Here is a 22,582-nt window from a genome sequence, read left to right as displayed (position 1 = left end):
GGCGACCGGAGGCCCACGCAGCTGCTTCGTCAGATGATGCAGCTCCTCGGTTCGCGCGCCCACGCAATGGACAATGCTGTGCTACGCGAACTGTTTCTCCAACGCTTGCCGTCCAACGTGCAAATGGTGCTGGCCACCGCTTCCACTATGGATTTACTGTCACTCATCCCCATCCCGTCCTGCGCTCAGGGTTCACTGGGGCCCGCTTTGACCGCGGCAATGGTTATCGTTCGTCGCAGTGGCCTCCTCACTTGGGGGGGGGGGGGGGGGGGGAGCTCTGTAGCGCATCCTCTTACGTCGCGCCCCGAAGCCGGCGCCTGCGGCATCGCAAGGAAACAAAAACTCTCTTGCTAAGCCGCCGCCGCCGGTCCGGCGGCGCGGGGAAGAGGGGACAACTCGAACCGCGCTCCTTCTCTCCTATTTCTCCTCTTCCCCTTTCGCATCGCCCCGCGCGCCTGCTCGCGCTTTTGGAAAACGAATAAACAGTTCCTAACCAGATGTTGTAGCTCTCGGTTCCTCCTGCGCGCGCTCTACAGGTACTTTATGCTGCGGAGCGGCAACGAAGAATGTTCACTGAGTGAGCTCCCGGCGAAGAGAAAGGAGGCGCGCGAAGCGCGAGCGTTCTAGTGGGCATTCTTGAAATCACCGGAGAGTGTACACGCCGGCGACAACGGACAAGGCGCGAGCATAAGGAGCAAGCTCCTAAAAGGAAGTGCAAACAGCGGAACAATGTACGAAGCGAGCGCATGATATGCCGGCGCGTCACGGCGGGCGTCGAAGAGTCCGTGCCGTGACGTCATCCAGGCCTTTCGCCAGGCGGCGCCACTCCAACTTCTAGAGGCTCATATACTGAAATGTGCATCAAATGATGTGCGTGTATTACGAGCATGAACGACAGACGATGACATGAATCTCCATGGCATGCATGCCATCTGTATTCATTCTAAAAAAAATCACAGCATATCCACGGAGTGAATGATGATGAGTGGGCGAAGCTACGGAGGTTCATCGGTAAACCGTGAATCTTCCGTGAATTCTGCCCAGTACATCATCACCGACGTGAGATCGGGCGCGTTTATACTAAAGGTTCGATGAGAGTTATGACGACTTGCAGCTCACTTTAAATGTACGCTGTGAATTTTCATTGTTTAGAAAACCATTGCTTTAGAAAACTTCTGGCGTCTTTCGTTAAGCAGCTGGCGTCTTTTCGTTTTGCTTTAGAAACATCTGGCGTTCTTTCGTTTTGCTTTTAGAAAACATCTAGAGTCTTTCGTTGGTTTATTTCATCAATCAACGGCGTTTTGAACAAAATTTTTATTGTTTAATCACGCACAGGAGAAATCTCACCAGGCACTACCTTGGAGGTAAACAATGGCTGCTAATGGGAATGAGAGACAGAAGAAGTCGGCTTTTAGCTAACACTTACACTTCTACTTCTACTAACGTTTCCTACTGGAACATGCCAATGGCTGCTAATGGGGAATGAGAGACAGAAGTATTCGGCTTTTAGTTAACGCGCACGCTGCGAATTTTTTATTGTTCAACAACGCACAGGAAAAATCTCCCACCGGCACCACCTTGGAGGTCAAGATCTGGTACTAGCGTTACGACTGGTTACGCACTACGACTACTACGACTACGAGGGACGAACGGGTGCCGCCTTAAGGAGCTTCGCCCCTAAAAGATAGGGCATGCAATACACGGACACAAGAAAGAAGTCAGGGCACCACAAACGTAATGAATACTTGCCACATGAATACTTACCACCACAAATGAATACTTACCAACTAGCTCAGCTCTGTTATTCTAACCATCTGTATCATTACGTGACTAACACAAATGACCTGATACAACAGTCGTGATACTGTTGCGGTCATTTCATTAGCATGATAAAAGCAGATTATGCATGCATGCATGAAAAAAAAAGGCAGCAATGAATGGCATGTCATGACATGACTTGTATCAAGGCCAAAAGATGCGTCGTATGGAGCTCCTCGCTGGCTTCGCGTGACATCGATTCCCAAAATGCGTGGCATCTGAGGATCTTATTTTTCTGTCGTGAGTGTCGTCTGAAGTTAGTTTTTGCTTGCCTGTCTGCTTGTGCTGGATGTACGAAAACGAGTTTAAGAAACTACGTTAACCCATTTACTTTCCTTTCTCGAAGCTCGTAAGACGAATTATCATTTATTTATGTTTCGCTCCTGTGCTTATGCTATGCAGCTCAGTGAATCGTCTTTTGTGCGCCAGCTACCTTGCAATGTTATCTGCTGCAGCTGAGAAACCCACACATGATGGATAGGGACTGGTTTAATAGACAAGGATGAGGTGACAAGCAAAAAGGCAAGCGAGACGGGTGTGATTGCAAACATGACAGGCAGCTTTCAGCTGACAGATAAACAAGAGTGAAATGAACACCGCAAGGAACGCGAAAAGAAGAACGCAATAATAACATCGTTAAGTGCTCCTAAAGCATGCAAAGCGCGAAATGGTGGCTCAAGCGGACGATGAATCGAGCGCGGATGCTCCCGAAATATAGCGGCATAAAGCGGATCTCAGATAAGAGCGGGGGGAACCTCAGGAAGGACAACCCGGCCCATAGTTAAGCTGAAGAAGAAAGGAAGGCGACGAGGGGGCCGTTCGGTGCTTCGCAATGAAGCCACAACGAAGTGAAGCAGACGACGGCGGCCCAAACAAAACAGACGACAGGGCACCGCAGGCGTCTGCTCGAAGAAAGCGCCGGCGGCTACGTGTGCAGGGGAACGGACCAACGCTCCCTAGGTTTGCAGACGCTATCTCGTATTTTCTTTTTTGTAGTCTTGCCTCGTGCTTTGTGCAAGTTACTCTTCGAATGAGCTCGTAAAACACGTCTCTGCCAACATCTCGGCTGTGGTTTCGATTTCGGTTCCGCACATCACGTCGGTTGACGGGAAGTGGGGGAGTGGATAGCGGGCGATGTCTCTGGCTGACACGCGAAGGGTCAGCGTTTGTATGTGCGTCCTTGCCGGCCAGGTGGCTCTCCGAAGGACGGCACTTCTTTTTTGTAGCGTCCGGCGCCAGCCCCGCACACCAGGACATCAGTGGAGGGGGGTGTCAGCGGGAGTCGAGTAGGGAAAAACGCTATGGCTGTCCTTTTTTTCAGAGTGGGCGGCTTTGTCGGACGATGAGCCGACGGCGGCTGGCGTCGCAAGGAGGCAAACATGCGCAGAGACGCGGTTTTAAAGGAAAATATACAAGTAGTAACGTTACGTGGCAGGAGGGGGAGGGGGGAGGGGAATAGCCGTTTATTTAGTGGAACAGAGAGGGCAGCGCATCGACTGCCGCCCGCTCCTCAGCGTTGCGCATATTTCCTCCTCGTGTTCACTGTCCAGAGCGGGCTGTAATGCCTGACCCCGTTTCGAATGCAAATCAGCGAGGCTCGGGGAATGTTATGTTTTTTAGTCCGCTGCACGCATGGCGTTCATCGCGCGGTCATGAGCACGGTCATTTTTAATGGCCTTTTCCGACCGTCAAGCGCCGTGCACGGATGTCCTGGCGCCGTTGGTGCGAGCCACGTCATTGTTCGTGGCCCAAGTGGCGTCACATTCGTAGGCCCAATTAGAAACAGGCGACTGCGTGTCTCGCTGTTATTAATTGGCCCTCTCTGAAGGTCGTTCTGCGATTTTAACGAGTGCAAGGTCGTAGCGAAAACCGCGAGCACTTCTTTTATTTGCAAAAGCCCTTGTGTAGGACGGACTCTTATTTCCTCTACACGGGGCGGCGTAGCAGAAGGAAGCAGTTCTTTCCTTTACAAGGTGGGTACTCTGGCGAGACATAGGTGCTTCGTGTTCTCGATTTCGGTCCTTGTTCAATTACTGACAAGGTGCAACAAAAAATAGGCCACTGAATGGCCGGTGCACATACACACACACACGCACACATACATACATACATACATACATACATACATACATACATACATACATACATACATACATACATACATACATACATACATACATACATACATACATACATACATACATACATACGGATGACAGCTCATGAACACATCTCATGAGCTCGTAAGATACATTTCCTTTCGCAGACAGGCGGAAGCATGCCGTTTACCACGAGAGAGCAACAAAATCAGTAACAGCTTTGAAGGACCTCTGACACCAAAATTGAAACCTCGAGATGTTTGTGTTGTTTGACTTTCCTGTATACGGGGTCACTTCTCACCGATTATGAGTGGCAAACGCTGCCTTTGAGACATTTTAATTTGGTTTTAAAGTAAGCGTAAGTGCTCATCTCAGTTGGCTGCACCTCACGACATCGCACTGGTATGCCGTAGATCGCGGACCCGCGTGACGTTACACGAGTAAAGCAAGTATTGTGGATGTCACAGAAGGTTTGCGGGGCGCACACAATACGACGACTGGCACCCGGCGAGGCCTACAGACCAGAACACAGCAAATTCCATGCGCATCGCCATATTTGCATCGCGCGTCGCGCCATCTATCGCACACGCGACGAAACAACACGCGCGGGCTGCCACGCCAGCAGACGCTACACAGAGCAAACGTGAAACTTCCGAAACTCAGCCCATCCGAGAGCGTGTTTCGCGTCTTTTCTAGCCTGGACATTTTCGCTGATTTTATTGGAACATCAAGAACATCTTCCTCATGCAAGTCCACAATGTATACAGTCAGTGCTGAGTGGGCTGCGGAAGCAACCTCGTCAGATACGCACGCTGTTACATTTGTAAAAAAAAAAAAAAAAAAAAAAACGTTCTCGCTGTAGTACGCGTGAATCGTAATTGCAGTGCAGCTCGCGAAAGAGTGAAACGATGTTTTGTTGCCCCATATTACAAGCTGTGCACAAAGTTTTGTGAAAGCTCCTCATTTCAGCATGCATTGCGTAATAATTAGCGTACGCTTTACGGGTAGTTTCGCGGAACGTATTTTTTGTTTCACGGGCGCTCTTACAATAATGCGTCTTGCTCACAAAAGCGTGCTATCAGAGAGTATAACCTGAAGTATCGTTAAGCGATTCCGTTTGGAAGCTACCTGCGCTATTTTATTCTTGTAACGATGGTGCTTTACAAGCGAAACTGTGCTACTCTTAGTTAAGCCGGTTAGCTACGCCTGCGACGTAAAGGACAGTGGCGCGAGTACCGTTTACTTACGTGCCAATATATGTATTATGTGCAGCTGGATGCCTCGTGTCCAAATAAATTTGGGGACATCAAACACTGAAATGAAAGCACGAAATTCTGGCCGGCTGTTGAGGAGCGCCGTGCCATTTATTACCTTTTGAAGACGAAATCTCGAAGGCGTGGATGCCATCAAAAGCACTAAAGCTTATTACTACGTTGAAAGTGGCAAAGCACGCTGATTGCTTGTGCTTGAAAGCATTACCTTGCACTAGATTTTCGTCAAAGGAAACGCTCAAAGGTATGAAGTGCACCCACACACAAAGCTCACGCCAGCCTTCAACCCAGCTGCGTGTCATGCAAATTAGGTTCGCAAAATGAAATAAGTGGGCATCACACTGCAGAATACACGCTGCTAGTGTACATACTCGCGCATTTTCACTCGGCTCCTAGTTTTTTTGCTTGAATCACAGTTATCCACTCGCGGCGAAGCTGAAAACACCGCACCGGCACTATTTCCGTGACGCGTCGTAATCGTCGCAGACAACGCTAATATCCTCTTGGTGCGCAGCTTGTTTTGGCATCCAAACACGACGCAGTAGTGCCCAGACGAGCTCTTATACGCTGAAGCGGCGTGAACGGGTACTTTTTCGCACTTTAAAGCCTCAGAACTGCTGCTTGCCCTGTTTACTTGGTGCAGCCCGCGCGCGCCTTGGCAGCCCCGGTCAGCCCGGCGTCTGGGTGCGAGAGTATCCGCTCGGCTCGCCAGCAGCCTGGGTGCGAGACTGGCGTGCTCTGGTGTATAGGCGATGCGCAAAGCGCCGACGACGCCATCTGCCGCCACGGCTCGGAAGCGCGGACGTGTCCCGGCGAGCAGTGTTCCCGCGACCGTCTACGCGAGTGCGCGGATGGATGTGTTTTCGTCGTGATTTAACGACTCTGTCGGGCCTCAGCGATGTCGAAAAATAATGCGTTGTCGGCTGCTCAAACACACACAAAAAATCGCAGGAACGCACTTCTACAGGTTTCCGGTGCTATTTCATGAGCGAGAGCGACGGCGGCGGTGGATTGCGGCTGTACGACGTATAAAGTAAACAATCGCGCTTTGTTTACGGCAGTGTTAGAACGATTGCCGTGTTTTTATTTCTCCATTTATGTCGCTACGCATTCAGCGAACGCTACTACGTTTACACTTGGTCGCCTCGCCTGCATTGTAGACGCTACATTGCATATGAGGTTGTTATTAGTGATAAGACGCGATGCCTAGGCTCTCTTGAAAAAAATTTCACAGCATATCCACGGGGTGAATGATGATGAGTGGGGCGAAGCTACGGAGGGAATCATCTGTAAACCGTGAAACTCTTCCGTGAAATGCGCCCAGTACATAATATAAAGAGTGTGAAACATCGTGTATATATTAAACATCAAACTTTTATTGTACTGTTGGTTTACGTGGTCCCTTCATTATCACTTGTGATCGGTGAAATGCAAGGAAGAAGTCCGCTCCCGAGCGAAAGAGCGCCAAGAGCGACCGCATTCCCCGCTCGCCCTGTGCGAATTAAAGGCAAGGCTAGAGGGAAGACAGGACGCGCGTTCCACGACGCGAGGTCGGTAGCATGCCCAACGAAAGCCAACGGATCGCGATCGTGCAAGTGCTCCGGCTTCGCATCGCCTCATGGTTCCATTTAGCGTCCCAAAACCAAACATATTGCTCAATGTGTGCCTTGCGTTTTTCGTAGAAATAATTTCTTTATCATGTACATTAAGACGAAAAGTTGAAAGCTCACTAGAGTGTATCGCCCGCAAAGTATGTCTTTTAGTATGATTTAACTCTCGTACGGCAGGGTCCTCGCGCCGTTGCCGGTCCACCTCGCCCGTTGACGATCGGGCGAGGTGGCTACATGCAACTACTACTACTACACTTTAAGAAAAACATCTGGCGTTCCTTCGTTCTGCTTTTACAAAACATCTGGCGTCTTTCGTTGGTTTATTTCATCAATCAACGGCGTTTTGAACAAAATTTTTATTGTTTAATCACGCACAGGAGAAATCTCACCAGGCACTACCTTGGAGGTAAACAATGGCTGCTAATGGCAATGAGAGACAGAAGAAGTCGGCTTTTAGCTAACACTTACACTTCTACTTCTACTAACGTTTCCTACTGGAACATGCCAATGGCTGCTAATGGGGAATGAGAGACAGAAGAATTCGGCTTTTAGTTAACGCGCACGCTGCGAATTTTTTATTGTTCAACAACGCACAGGAGAAATCTCCCACCGGCACCACCTTGGAGGTCAAAGCGTAAGACTTGTTACTCACTACTACGACCACGACGATTACGAGGGACGAACGGGTGCCGCCTTAAGGAGCTTCGCCCCTAAAAGAATGGCGCGAAGCGCAATGCCAGAGAATGTGGGGAAGGTGACGGCTCCTTTACAAAAGCGCCGTGGAATCACACGTGTGCTGGACGAAATCGGCTGCATTCTACCTATTGATGGCACTGGAATGCGATCATCGGTGCAGAATGTTCGCTGTGCGCTTCTGCACCGATGATGACAAGTGTATCGTTTATTTTTTCACAAGTTTATCGTGCTGGTTTCAAAGTTTTACCATCGCTGACTCTTCGCCTGGCCGCACCTGTGAAATCTATACGCCGGTGCGACAGCGCTCCCTCAAAATCTACTATATAAACACATGGCACGTAAACGAAGCTACAGTGTCGAGAAAAAACGTTGGTTCACGCGTCAACGTATGTAGGCATTATTGATCGCGACGTTATAACGAAGGCGGTGTACTTACGATGAGCTTCACTTCGTAGGAAAGCTTGCTGACGCTTGTCTGTGACAAACACTTGGCGCGTATGGTGACGTACTACATTGTCGTCCCACACAGCTTTGACATCGGACACATGTCCACTATTATAAAGTGCGGCTCCTTTCCGCGCACTATCGCCGCAAAAGTCATTATCTGGGACGCGCACAAGCGGCAAATCGCACGCGCGCAATTGAAGCGTCTGCTACGCGACCCACCAGCGGTTCCAACGGCCGCCGCTACGCGGCTTTCAGACCCCTCTCGCTCGGTTGTCGGGCTGCTCTCGAGGTAGTTTTCGTGAGGGGACACGCGCTTAACAAGGGCGTCCGCAGAAAATTTTCCAGGGGGGGCATCCATGGGGTGGGGGCGGGGGGTTCACTACCGTGACTTGACCGGCAAGGTTAGTCAATAATATGTAATAACGTGCAAAGTTGGCTGGCAATCCTGAAGGCCGTTTCACACGGATATGCGGACCTTTTGTGTGCTAACTAACGTGTGCAGCTTATTACTACTGCATAGAAATATATTATCCGAAATTCCAGGGGGGGGGGGGGGCAGCCGCCCCCCCTCGCACCCCCCTCCGAACGCCCATGGCGCTTAACATGTTTAACTCATACCGAGGCACCCACATCGTTTCAATCTCCACAGTGCTCGCGGCCACGATTTGAAAACTGCGCTTTTAGCGTCACCACAGCTTGAGTGCACGTGATCTTTGGCGCTCCTCCGCATGGGGCGCTAGTTTCTTATGCATTTTAGGCGGGCGTTTTGAAGTGACGCTAAAATGGTAGAAATTAACTACGCTAGCATTAATTATACCACGGCCGCTAAATAAAAAAGAGGTGCGGCCTGCCGAATGGGTGCGTTTTCAATGGGAGAACGCGTGACATGCAGAGTAGTACACCGCGGCCGCTAGTAAGCGAACGCTCGGGGCGTTGGCTCGGGCGAGCGCAAGCAAACGCTCTGGCTGGAAATGAGCAGCCGCACGCTTGCTTACGAGGTAGAAAAGGTGCGGGTATTTGGTTGCGTTGGCTCTATCAGTGAGTGCTTCATGTGATTGGACATTTCACCATAACTGCGATGCCCAAGACCTGTCGTCGTGGTGGAGATCGGTAACTGCGAAGAAGTCGCACATTCACTTCGTTCACTTCAAGCAGTACGACTTCAAGGTAGAGCGCAAGGTGCTGCGACTGACAGCCGTGCCGACCATATTTTCATCTTTTCCAGCTTACAAGCTAGCCGCGTCCTCACTGAAAGGTAGACCACATGTTCGTGTTTCGCCTACTACTTCCACATCGAAAAGCAAACAATATTAACTAGACGAGTGCCAAAGCTCAAGAAAAGAAGTTGTCAATCCTTTGCGTGCAGAAGTTGCTGAAACAGAAAGCGTGGTGAGTGGAATGACGTCGAACGCGGAAAGATTTTGTGGACTGGACGGCCGCCTACACAGCCCTGTCGTGGAAGACCGCGTCAAAACGCGAGAGCTAAACCAAATGAACCTCCAGTTCAGTGTGCAGCGCTGTGTGTCCTTCCGCCATTTCTTGTTTTCGTTTTTCATCTGCGCTGTTTCTTCAGGACGTGAGTACGCGCCAACTCGCCCAACTTGCCATTTTGGTACAATATGTACACAAGACGTTTGCATTTACAGTGTTTCAGTAATGTAGTTCAATGGTAACAACTCATGTTTGAATCGGGTGTCATTTAAAAATGGCACTTATTAGTCCAATGGGAAGCAGATATACACCAGATTTAGCAAGTATATACGTGGGAGATATTCCATGTCACGCTAGTTTATTTTGAAGAGCAGAAAGTAATCACGCATCTCTAAAAAAGCCCCCGCAATGAGGAAGTCGTCCACGCAGATAACAAAAGCTAGAGCATTGAAACGACTGAGGACATCAACGAACAGCAGTGGACCACTTTTGTTCCCAGTAGAAGAAAAAAAAGAACGATTGATCAATAAAGTTTTACATTCATCCGTCTATTTTTTGGCAGCGGCGCTGTACACCACGCTTATAGGTGTGTTTTCGTGGGAGCATGCTCTTCTTGCGTATAGTAGCAATAACCACAAAGGAAACCATACTGATACGTCATCTGGCGTGTCTTGCACATAAATAGCCAAAATGCAATCTCAGGTCAACGTGAGATGACTGTAATGACCACTAAAACGAATGCACGCAGCCGCCTGGCCGGTTGTGCGAGCGGGATTTCTTTACCGTTGTGCAGCGCTGCGGAGGCGGGAGCAAGAACTAGCGCTGTCACCGGCGCAAAAGAGCGTTCGGCAGGCCGCACCTCTTTTTTATTTAGCGGCCGTGTTTATACGATCCGCTAGAGTATTTACGATTCAATTTAGAGATTACCGGACACAAGGCTACAAATTACACACTCTAAAAACAAACTCCTGCAGTGAGAGTCAAAGAGCTGTGTTACCCCCGCAGATCTCATTATACTCTCTTACAGGGAGGCGCTTTACCCTCTTTTGCGAGACAGAGTAAAGTGCCTGTTCAACTCCTGCATCCCACGAGAGAGTGAAAGGTTGTTTTACTCTTTTACCATATAAGAGCTTGTTTCAGAGCTTGTTTTAGTCTTGCACCTCTCCAAATATAAGGAGCTGTATACATGTAAAGAAAAGTCCGTGCAGTCTAATTAATATCTTTGGCAGTAGCTCAATCCATGAAGTGACGGCGATACATTCCTCGTCCGCTTATCGCGATGAAAACCGCTGACATGCACAAATAATCCGCGATCATAAATGCACACGATTATGTTCACACTACGCACACTCTGAGTCAGGTACTAGTTATACACTGACTAGAGGCGGTGCGCCGCAGTGTACGCAATAAAATGCTGTGGACAGAAAGCCCGAAAAGAAAGAAAAAAAAGGGAGGGGGACTCTTACTGCTGTGTTGGAGGTGGCAGTCCCGGCGCAGCAGCAGTCGAGGAAGACCGGCGGTGACTGACGCGGCTGGCGGCGACGCCAACCTGCCACAACACGCGGTTTTAGCGCGAAGCGCCGAAGAAGAACGAAACGTCCGCACTCAACGAGTACTCTTCACACACTGCGTTTATTTACACGTCGGCTGTTGAACATGAATGCCAGAGCGGCGCCCCCTGGCATTCTCACAGAACAATTGGGAAACCGAAACTCCTCGAAAGAAATCCCCTCCTCGAAAGAAAGTCAGTTTATGAAGCACTGAAACACTGCACACAGAAATGGTACATGATAATGCACACGGAAGTCAGTCCATGTCTTCAGGGCTGGGCAGAGATACTCGGAAAAGTATTCCGGAATACAGATATCGAAATACGTGGACCGGAAGCCTATAATACAGATACTGAGATACATTTTCCTTTAGCGTAACGGGATATTTCGGAGATACTTTTGCAATATGACGGAAAAGTATTCCGCAATACAGACACAGCATACAGATACTAGAATACTTTTTTATTTCAAGGATGCTCGTACTCCGTAAAGGACATTTATAAGTGCAGCATAATGGTGTAAATAAAGTTGCAGTGCATTGAAACTTTCAGTTTATTTATTTATTACAGTACCCTCAGCACCATTAAGACATCACAGAGGGCGGGGGGGGGGGGGGGCTTACAAAGTACATAATTAGTAATAATGACATAATTACACATATCAATCGCAATAAAAAGTACACTATTTCACAGCAACAGTAACAAGCATTGGGCACCGAAATCGACATGCTTGGTGACAACTAAATCAGCTATGCTAGAAATAGCATAGTTTAAGCAAATCACTCGAATCACTAATGAACACCAGTGAATTGAGAAAAAGTACGCATTTCCTTTGCACATAACATCTGCTTTGCTGGGTAGGTTGCTGTGTGAGCTTCTCAAGCAGGCTGTCTTCTAGACAGCGTCGATTCGGCCTCAGCACAAGACTCGCGAAAGAAAAAATTCTATCTAGCGCTGCAGACGGGCACAAATTCGCGTTAGAGTGAATAAATACCACCTTCATAGCCGGATAGCCCTGAAGTGCGGCGACATCTCTTCTCGGGACATGTAGATAGCGAAACACTTCCTCCCTCACGTGGGTTGTTCTGACCGCTCAGAAACCCAAGTCGGTCCCCATCTTTGGAATCCTCAGCCGTCTGGCCCGGTCGGCGCCGGGTCAGACGGCTGAGGATTCCGCTGCCCATATAGGCCGGTCATAATTACATACGCGTAATGGAGCCCAATTTGTCGAAACTGCACAATCCAAAAATTGGCTTCCTAAAATCGCGTTCTTTGGGGGTGAGAGGGTGTAAGAGTCGCTCCTGCCAGCTCTCTAAACAGACGAGGAATGAAGGACAGCTGCTCAGAGCGCCCCATCAGAAACTACAGCAAGCACTCATCGCCTCGGCCGAAAGGGTCACTCTTCAATAAAGGTGTCACCGCCACCGACGCTACCAGCACCCATTTCAGCAAGCTGCAACAGGCGAAGTCGCCTCCGGCGGTGGGGGAGCCTGGTACCACAAAAGACCGTTTCACGCTTGTGATCACTTAGGAACGCACCCTGACACGCTGGAGAGGTGACCGAAAGCGCGACAAAGATAGCAATCTTCTAGTCACTTCCGCCGCGACTACGAGAACTGCTTTTAGAAGTGCCGCCGCTTGGAGAACTGAACGCACGTGAAGCATTGCAAAGCCTCTGTTCCAAGGCGGTATCCGCGCGGGGGGTCACGAAGTAATGGCTTGCCGCCCGAAAAAAACTAGGCGAACTGCGCTGGCCTTGAGAGACAACGACTTTCGTCGGAAGATGCCGAGAACACTGCCTCCGCGATTCTGCCGTCTGCGGCGTCGCGCGCTTTACCACATGGGCCATTCTGTGCTTGAGAAGAAACCATCGCCGCCCTCTTTGTCGGCGACCGGCAACGCTCCTTTGCTTGTCTTGGCACAAAAACAAATGACAAAAAAAACCCCGTCATACCCCCTTGGAAACACGCGTAAACTCATTTCCGACAAAAAGAAAATAACGAGATACCCGTGTCCTGCATTGTATCGCGATACAAGCGATACATCGTAAAAGTATTTCACTACTGAGATACAAATACGTTTTTCAAATGTATCTCGATACATAAATACAGATACTCAAAAGTATCTCTGAAATACTATCGCGATACTCTTGTATCACGATACTGTCCAGTCCTGCATGTCTAAAGGGACCCTCTAACACTTTTCCAGACCTCATTGTTTTACATTTTTTACTTTCGGGTTGCGTAGACTGAAGGCTGAAGAGATTAGTGCAGCAAGAACGGCAATGATAGGGGCATGCAGTCCGAAGTTATTCAGCCTAGAACACACAAAATACAATAAAATGGAGGCCTACCCTCAACTCGATTTTCGCGAGGTCAACTGACCACGTTTCACTCGCCCTGTGACGTTTGATGGCGCCTCAGTGAAATGAACTGTAAGGTCCCTCTATTTTTCAAAGGTAGCGCAAACCCCTCCTCTCAGCGCCGTTTCCTCCTCGCCCGGTCGCCATTACTGGGCGAGACTGGCAAGGATCGCCCGGCCCGCATGCGGCGCGTCGAAGCGCTTGCTTGTACTTGCTTAGAAACGCGACAATTCTGGGCGCAGATTCACGCAGCTGTTCGTATGTAAGATGTGTAGTAAAAGTAGTTTGTGGTTGGTCGGCACATTAGCTATCATTTCGCGTTTTATAAGCAACAAATCGCACGCTGGTGCCGGCATATACAAGAAATCTCATTGCGGCACCTTACGCGCGAACAGCTTTCTGGACCTGGGACGTTTTGACAACCCCAAAACCTAGCATTTGTGCATTGTATTTGAGTTCATAAGTGTGGGATGCGTCGCTCGCACCAGGCGAACAAAAGGTAGAACATATTAAACGCAATCCTAGAAAGCCTTTGCAGCTGCCGTTTTTCTTTTCGGATACCGTGGTGTTTGTTCACAAGACGCATTTCGGAAAATCAGACGCTACATCAAATTATGAACACACAACACGGCGGAGGCACCTATTTGCTAAATACCCCCAGCGCGCATTCTTTCAAATTTCAAACTGGGTTGACTCGCTTCTGTTGCCCCATCAGGTAAATATCTTCTTGGTTCCATCGTGTGCTGCTCGTGCTCATTAATTGGAGCTAGCTATTTAATTGGAGACTGTTCTAGACTGGCCGATGCAGAAATATGGAGGGAACCGCATTAGGCTTTAGCTTCTTGCAGCCATTTGTCGCAAGGATGACTGGCTCGGACTGATCGTCCGTGAAGTGTTTCTGAAATATACAGACATCATCCAATGTGCACTCTGCAATTTGCCTAACGAAATACGGCCGAACTGCTCAAAACTACAACAAATAATAAAGCGCATCAAAGAGAAACATGCAGCAACTGTCATATAATAATTATTATTATTGAACACAGAGTATCAGTAACACTGAACGAGAAACACTGAGAAATGCGGATAAATTTTTAAAAAATATAAAAACTGACAACACAAAGACTAAAAACTTACACCTGCTTCAAATAAACATATTGTTTAGGGGAAAAAAATTAGAGGGTTGGAGAACAAACATGCGTTTAAAATTATAGTTTGCATACGGGCAGCTTTGCAGCATATTGCTAAGTAATTTTTTTTTACGTTCAGCAAATTACGCTGATCAATCGATGCCACTTACGTGCCATGTCTCTTTCTTTATCGTACACATCTCACCACAACCCTCTATTTATGAGCGCTAAAGGAACAGCTCCGACTTTCTCAGACTAAGCTTTTTAACGGCTTTTGGCAAATGAATTTTGTGAAATCTACGGGCCGCGCCAGGGTTGAGCGAGAAAACAGAGATCTTGCAAAGATATTTTTCTTAAACGTTGCAGTAATATTTCGCAGAACAGTTATTTTCGCTGTAAATATAGTGTGCGAGAAAGCGTGGTCGATAATGTCACGCCGCTTTTTTTTTTGTCTAACTTAGGCATCAGTATCAAGCCTTATTAGCTCCATCTAAAAGAGTTCGAATGCAAAAAAATTCGGCAGATCCCACGTACCGTGGGAGTCGATGTTATGCGAAGCATACGGCGGGTAGGTGACTGTAGCGTAACCTTTTTTTACTGAGCGACACGTTACAAAATGACGCTAAAGATTTGTATAAATTTTACACGCACACTTATATATGTTGAAGAACCGCATATGTGTTATATAACCAGTTGTTTACGGTTGGGTAACGCTGCCAATGGCAACGTGGGTATTACCAACACCAGAAGCGGTAAGCAGATATGTAGCGCGTATACGTGTCCCGAGAACGCACGCACGTTTCACGAACCCGTGTGCATGTGTGCAAGAAGTTCTTGACAGTTTTTGAACAAGGGCATCATCACCGTGATCAGTGAGCACCAGCAGCTGGTCACGACTTGTTATAGGATCCGGTCGTGATCGTGGTGACGAGGGGTCCATGTGTAGTAAAATATGTGGTATAGTAGAGCTGTTGGAATTCGTGGATGCCTCGGTCATTTCGTCGACAAATTGTCTGTCGACAGAGCCGGCGACATGTCGGAACCTGAAGCCACCCTTCACGTCGGTGAGGTATAGGCCGTCGAGGCTCGTAGGCCTGGATAGTGCTACGTAGACCAACATCAGTGGATGGTGTTTGTCGTTTTTGTAGACTACCTCGGCGTATGTGGCCTACGTAGCCTAGTCTACAAAGCGGCTGTCAATCAATCTGGCGTCATCCTCGGTCAGCATGAGGCCATCGCCCAGCCTCGTAAGAAATGAAGAGGACACTGCGTCGTTCTGGCGGACTAAGTGCGCTTTACGGTGCGGTGATGTGGATATCATATGTAACTTTCGTTAATGTATTCCTCCGGGGTCGAGCAATGCTTAAATATAGCTTGCTAAATTATAGGAATACAAACGTAATGTCTATTAGACTGCTATAAAATCGGAGCCAACACTGGAACTACAGATATCAATCTGATATGACGCCTGTATCGTAGGAGTAGACATCGTAGGAGTATCATGTAGTGTTTATTGATTTATTGTAAAATTATATAGCCAGCACCACAAGCACAATTGACGTTGCACCGATATTACGCCTGCGTAGGCTGTTTTTCCAAACCAATTTATAGACCTGGCGTGGCTCAGTGGTAGAATACCTGATTGCCACGCAGAATGCTTGGGTTCGATTCCTGCGGGGATCCTAATTTTCATGCTTTCCATTTGTTGCGTCGACGCTGCCGATGTTGGTTTTCCTTAACGCCTAGCATTTAAGTTAACAATGTTTGTTCTCGCCGTTCCTGGGTAGATATAAACTGTCAATCACCTGTGGCGCATACCCGTACACCGCGGCCCGTGGTAAACGGGTATGTGCCACACGTGTCTAGTGGAAAGGGTTTGACGACGTACGCGACAAGATTTTAATGTTATTCATGTCGTGACCCGGCAGTCATATTCGTCAAATCCTCTTACCCTCCCATACAAGGTTTGGTCTACACCAAGTTAAGGTGGCGATCATGAGAGAACCTAGACGTAGGCGGCTAGATAGATAGATAGATAGATAGATAGATACGTAGATAGAAACGCTCAAAGTGCCAGAGGTTCGCTAAGAAATGCTTCGCATTTAATATACGCGAAAGGGTTTAGTAGTGGTCGATTTACCTCACAAAGCCTCCCGTCGTGGCAATCGAAATTCTTTCTCCCGATAAAATCGAACCATATCGCTCGCCGTTTGAGGTTTTCCTTTCCATGAGGAACAAAAAAAAAGCTTGGCACCCTTGGCAATGCTGTTCGAGTAGCCAACAGCGCAACAAGTTGGCATCTGGCTGCAGCCGATGGCATCTTGCAAACTGTAAAAAGCTATAAGAAGCCCGAGCTCACGTACAGCGTGCACGTGCGGCCGGTGTTTCTACGCCCAATAATGGCGTCGTTTTCCGGCGCCAGAGCAAGAGGGGTCATCGGGGATAACTGGTCACGTGTCGAGCCTAGTCCAATAAGGGAGCACAAAAGGGCGAAGAAGAGAGAAGAGACGCAGAGGGCGGGGAGGAAATTCTCCCTTTCCTTTTTGGACAATGGTTTGCGCTACCTTTGAAAAATACAGGGACCTTAATGAACTGAAAGATCCTACGTACGGGAAGCTTGCATACAATGTTGCCCGTTCTTTCCAACGTAATGATGACGCCGCTGCGATAGTACCAAACAATGCGGTGCATTAAGAATGAACTGCACGTGCGAAACGAGGCAGATCGCGAACGCCTCTATCATGTTTTCTAGTTTTACTCATCTTTCTTGTTGCGACGGCGTCCATATCAACGCTCTTACATTTTTCCCCCTTCAGTTTCTTCAAACAACGGCGCCTGGAGCGTCCCCAGTGCGTTTCCTCCAGCGCCGTGGCGTTCGGCGCATTCTTTGCCGGGCGCTGCAGTTTTAAAGCTGAAAAAAGCCTAAGATTGTTCGTCTAGTTGGTGTTCAGTGAAAAAAATATGCTAAAGAAAAACTAAACCCAATAATAACCCCTTCTGTGATGCAACGCCGTTATCACTCCTAACGTTACAGTTATCCAATCATAGGCCAGCGCTCATCTTGGTGATTTCCGCCCGCAACAGTTCTCGCGAGCGCCACTACGCGTTGATGCGGTCGGAAGGGATGTAGGCGCTTCAAAAACACAGCACAGTAGTGAGACAAGATTGCAGAAATAAGAACCTGTTATGACACTGAACTATGTCACATCCTCAAAACGACGTGGCTTCTGACGCTTCTGCTTAGAGCGGCGCTTTCTTGAAGTACTAGGTGACCGCGTTAGGTAACCTGGAATCTGTGTTGAAACACTCAGAATAGTGAGAGGTGGTGACGGCCTTGCCTCCTCACACGAGTTCGTAGCATGAACTGCAGAACAATGTTTCATCTTTGGTCCATCTTGTTGCGCTGGGAAGGCCTCCCCCCCTTGAAAAAAAGTTTTGCTGGTACAGGGAGGCACTCGCGGAGGCGTAACTGTCGGACGCACAAAGGAAACACTGGCAGGGAACACGGCAGTGGCATCCGTCGGAGACAGATTCACCACACAGGGGCGAAACTGGCAGCGTCGATGGAAGCACACGCACGGGCGGAGCACATGTAGAAGATGCAGACGCTGTAGGAGGCTGTACATACGGAGAAGGTGCAGCGGGAGCATACACAGGAGAAGGAACTGCAGGGGAAGTAGCAGCCGGCTCGGAAAGAGAGCAAAGAGTCACTGCTGTAGTTGCGGGCAAAGTTGCACCGGTTCCCGAGGAAAAGCAAAACATCGTGGCACCGCAGATGTTCATGCCCAAGGCACGAATTGCGTCACGGCCAAGAAGTTATGGACCACGCCGAGTGACGTGGAACAAGACCGGAGCGTTGGTGTTACCGTAAGAAATGTTAGCAACGAACTGCCCGCAGTTAGGAATGACCTGCCGAGAATAATTCTGAAGACGAAAATTCGATTTCGTCAAGCGAATCCCAGGAAAATTATTTGAAAAATCTTTGGTACTAAGTAAAGATGCTGAAGCACCGGTATCAACCAAAAAAGACAAAGGCACATGCTCTACAGAAGCCACGACGCGGGTGTTCCGGAGCAAAGTGGAGACCATCCACGTTTAAAACCGTGACCGTATTGGTCTGGCCAGTGCTCGAAGGAGCAGAAAGAACTGCTTCAGGAAAACTTGCAGGACGGGAATTGCATACTGACTGAAAATGTCCGATTTTTCCGCACGCAAGACAAGTGTGTTTCCTCGCGGGACGCTGCGCAAAATTGGCTAAATGCCGAGCCGATCCGCAACGAAAACAATGTGCGGTTGAACTTTGCGAAGAAATGCCTGGCTGATCCCTCTGTCATAGGAATCGGTATAACACGAAAGTGAAACGTGTCTTCACAGACGTAGTTGGGCGTTTGTTGTGCATTCTTGGGCCACAAGCGCGAAGGAATGAATATTACAGCAAGAAATTGTAATGTCACGCGAAGAACAGCAAACAGCTCGAAACTTGCAACGCGCTCCTCAAGCAAACAGGACACATGGAACGACAATACAGAGGATGAGCGCGAACTGTCACAGTTGTAACTTATTTCTGTGTGAGCAGCGCACTACCTTTGCAGAGGCGGCCTCTGCAGTGAGCGAAGTGATCTTCGTGCTCTCAACGCAAACTTGCGGTGAGAGCACAAGACGTACAAACCACCGCCATCACGAGATAAGCGCGCGCACGAGCGACCACGCCCTTTAGATGCGCGCGCTCATCCTCGTGGGGCGACGACCTTTAACGCACGCTTTCCGAGCCCTTCGCGCCATCTCGCCAGTGAGAACAAAAACACGCTCATGTACCACCGATCTCTAAGTACCGCCACCAGCAAATGGTATATATAAATAGCTCGCCGTTAGCATGGCAAAGAACGTGCTGTCTGTGGCCGAATCGCTTCGCGCCGCGCGCTGCGGAGCGAGGGGTCGTAAGTTCGACCTTTTGTTCTTGTTTTTTTCCTTTGCGATCTATTACTCTTTATATTTTACAACGTCATATCCGTGGCGGAAATACGTCAGTGGAGCCGTGCTTGACTCCGGCATAAAACACTGTGTTAAAAAAAAAAAAACGTGCGGTAAAGGGGTTGAAACCAACCCTGAGGCTTGGCAAGTAAGCACATCCAGCGGAAAGCAGACAGTGCTGTAAACAGCTCAGCCAAACCTTCAGTCTTGCGCGGCAAGCATAGTTAGGAGGGCCAAACGAACTTGCCATTTTCTCAGGCGCCCTCTGTTCACACAGGGGCCTGTGTTCACTCTCATCAGAGCTGCCGGCGCCTGCGGTTTGACGTCGAACAACAGATAGCATGCTAGTGGTCAATAACCGGTGTAAATAAAGAGCGGCGCTTGGATCAGGTGCGTTCAGGTGCGAGTAGCCACTCTAGGACACACAGGCAGGAATCAAAATGGGAGACAGCCATAGCGTTTCAAGCGTGCTCAAGGTAATGACGCGCGCTGACCGAAGTTCTTTTCCCCGTGCCATCCCTGCCTGCCCTTACAAAACTGTATGTAGACAATCTATAGAATGTCTTAAAAAAACCGGCAGATCCCACGCAATGTTGGAATCGATGTAATGCGAAGCAGCCAGCAAAGAGCTGCATACATCGTCTTGTGTGCCATTGAGGAAAATGCGTGTCATGGTTTTCATGTTAACTCCTATTATTTATGTTCGTCACGCAGTAACATCGCGCACTACCAACTTCGGGGTCGATCAAGCTAGAGAAACGGCCGCCAGCGCACCATGAGCGTGGCACGTAAGTCATGCTGTACATGACATGCGTGTCATGATTTTCATGCTAATTCCTGTTATTTATATTCGTCACACAGTCACGTCGCAAGATACCAATTTTGGTGTATATCAAGCTAGCGAAACGGCCGCGACCGCACCATGAGCGTGGCACGTGAGTCATGCAGTATATGACATGCGTGTCGTGATTTTCATGTTAACTCGTGTTATTTATGTTCGTCAGAAAGTCATGTCACAAGATACCAATTTCGGAGTATATCAAGCTAGCGAAACGGCCGCCAGCGCACCATGAGCGTGGCACGTAAGTCATGCTGTACATGACATGCGTGTCATGATTTTCATGTTAACTGGTGTTATTTATGTTCGTCACACGGTCAAGTCGCAAGATACCAATTTTGGTGTATATCAAGCTAGCGAAACGGCCGCCAGCGTACTATGAGCGTGGCACGTAAGTCATGCTGTACATGACACGCGTGTCATGATTTTCATGTTAACTCCTGTTATTTATATTCGTCACACAGTCACGTCGCGAGAGACAAACTTTGGTGTATATCAAGCTAGCGAAACGGCCGCCAGCGCCCCATGAGCGTGGCACGTGAGTCATGCTGTACATGACATGTGTGTCATGATTTTCATGATAACTCCTGTTATTTACGTGCGTCACAGAGTCACGGCGCAAGATACCAATTTTGGTGTATATCAAGCTAGCGAAACGGCCGCGAGCGCACCATGAGCGTGGCACGTACGTCATGCTGTACATGACATGCATGTCATGATTTTCATGTTAACTCCTGTTATTTATGTTCGTCACAAAGTCACGTCACAAGATACCAATTTTGGTGTATATCAAGCCAGCGAAACGGCCGCCAGCGCCCCATGAGCGTGGCACGTGAGTCATGCTGTACATGGCATGCATGTCATGATTTTCATGTTAACTCCTGTTATTTATATTCGTCACACAGTCACGTCGGAAGAGACCAATATTGGTGTATATCAAGCTAGCGAAACGGCCGCCAGCGCACCATGAGCGTGGCACGTAAGTCATGCTGTACATGACATGCGTGTCATGATTTTCATGTTAACTCGTGTTTTTATGTTCGTCACACAGTCACATCGCGCAATACCAATTTCGGGGTAGATCAAGCTAGCGAAACGGCCGCCAGCGGTCCATGAGCGTGGCACGTAAGTCATGCTGTACATGACATGCGTGTCATGATTTTCATGTTAACTCGTGTTATTTATGTTCGTCACACGGTCACCTCGCAAGATACCAATTTTGGTGTATATCAAAGTAGCGAAACGGCCGCCAGCGCCCCATGAGCTTGGCATGTAAATCATGCTGTACATGACATGCGTGTCATGATTTTCATGTTATGACTTGTGATTTATATTCGTCATACAGTCATGTTATGCCATACCAATTTTGGTGCACATTCGATTAACCAAGCGACCAGGAGAGCACAAAGTCGTAGGCGGCTAGATAGATAGATAGATAGATAGATAGATAGATAGATAGATAGATAGATAGATAGATACGCTCAAAGTCGCAGAAGTTCGGTAAAAATGCTTCGCATTTAAAAACACGGTTGATCCCTCGGTCATAGGAATCGGAATAACACGAAAGTAAAGCGTGCCCTTACAGAAGTACCTGAATGCTTACTATACATTGATATAAGAGAGTTTGCACAATGTATATTGATGTCTGGCAGCTAATGGCGCCGTTTAACTTGTATGCACCCACTTTGATGATTGGTGGTACATCTCCATCCCGACGACTCGCGTCCATGTTAAATGATTAAGAAACCGTTGTGGTAGCTGTAGTAGTTAACGGTGAAAGCGTGATCAGAGAACGAGGTATGATAGCCAGAAGAGCGTAGCATATTGGACGCAGAACTTGGTCGCCATCCCGCGGCATGTTAAAATGTGATTGAACACCACGGCCGGACTAGAGGGAAACGCAAAGCGCGTCGTTCCGCCCCGGTAGCCCGGCCGCGATTTTTCTCGGGGCGAGCGCGTGAGCATGGAACGCGCTGTTACAGCCAGGTGAGGCAGGCGCGCGTCGCAGAGCTATTTTTGGTTTGTATTAAGCCCCAACCACTGGCACGCGTATGCACGCGTATGCACGCGCCTAGGCGTCAAATGCGCCTCTCGGCGTCGGTCGCGGAGGGCTGTACGCGCGTACGCGTCCATACGCCTCGAGGCGCGCGGGGTCAAGACGACTTTGATATTTTCGGCTACGTCACCACGCGTACGGCGCGCCAACCATTCAGAGGCCGGCATGTGCCGGCGGCGCCAACCAATCAGAGGCCGCGATACCTCTGAGCGCTATGCCTAATGGCCGCCGCTTCGAAGGCACCTCCGAGTGCAGGGCAAGCACGGAAACTACGGTCGCAAACGCTCCTGAGTGACCGCGTCGT

This window comes from Rhipicephalus sanguineus, chromosome 7, assembly GCF_013339695.2.
Source record: "Rhipicephalus sanguineus isolate Rsan-2018 chromosome 7, BIME_Rsan_1.4, whole genome shotgun sequence".
NCBI lineage: Eukaryota > Metazoa > Arthropoda > Arachnida > Ixodida > Ixodidae > Rhipicephalus > Rhipicephalus sanguineus.
Note: the sequence above shows the minus strand (reverse complement) of the source record.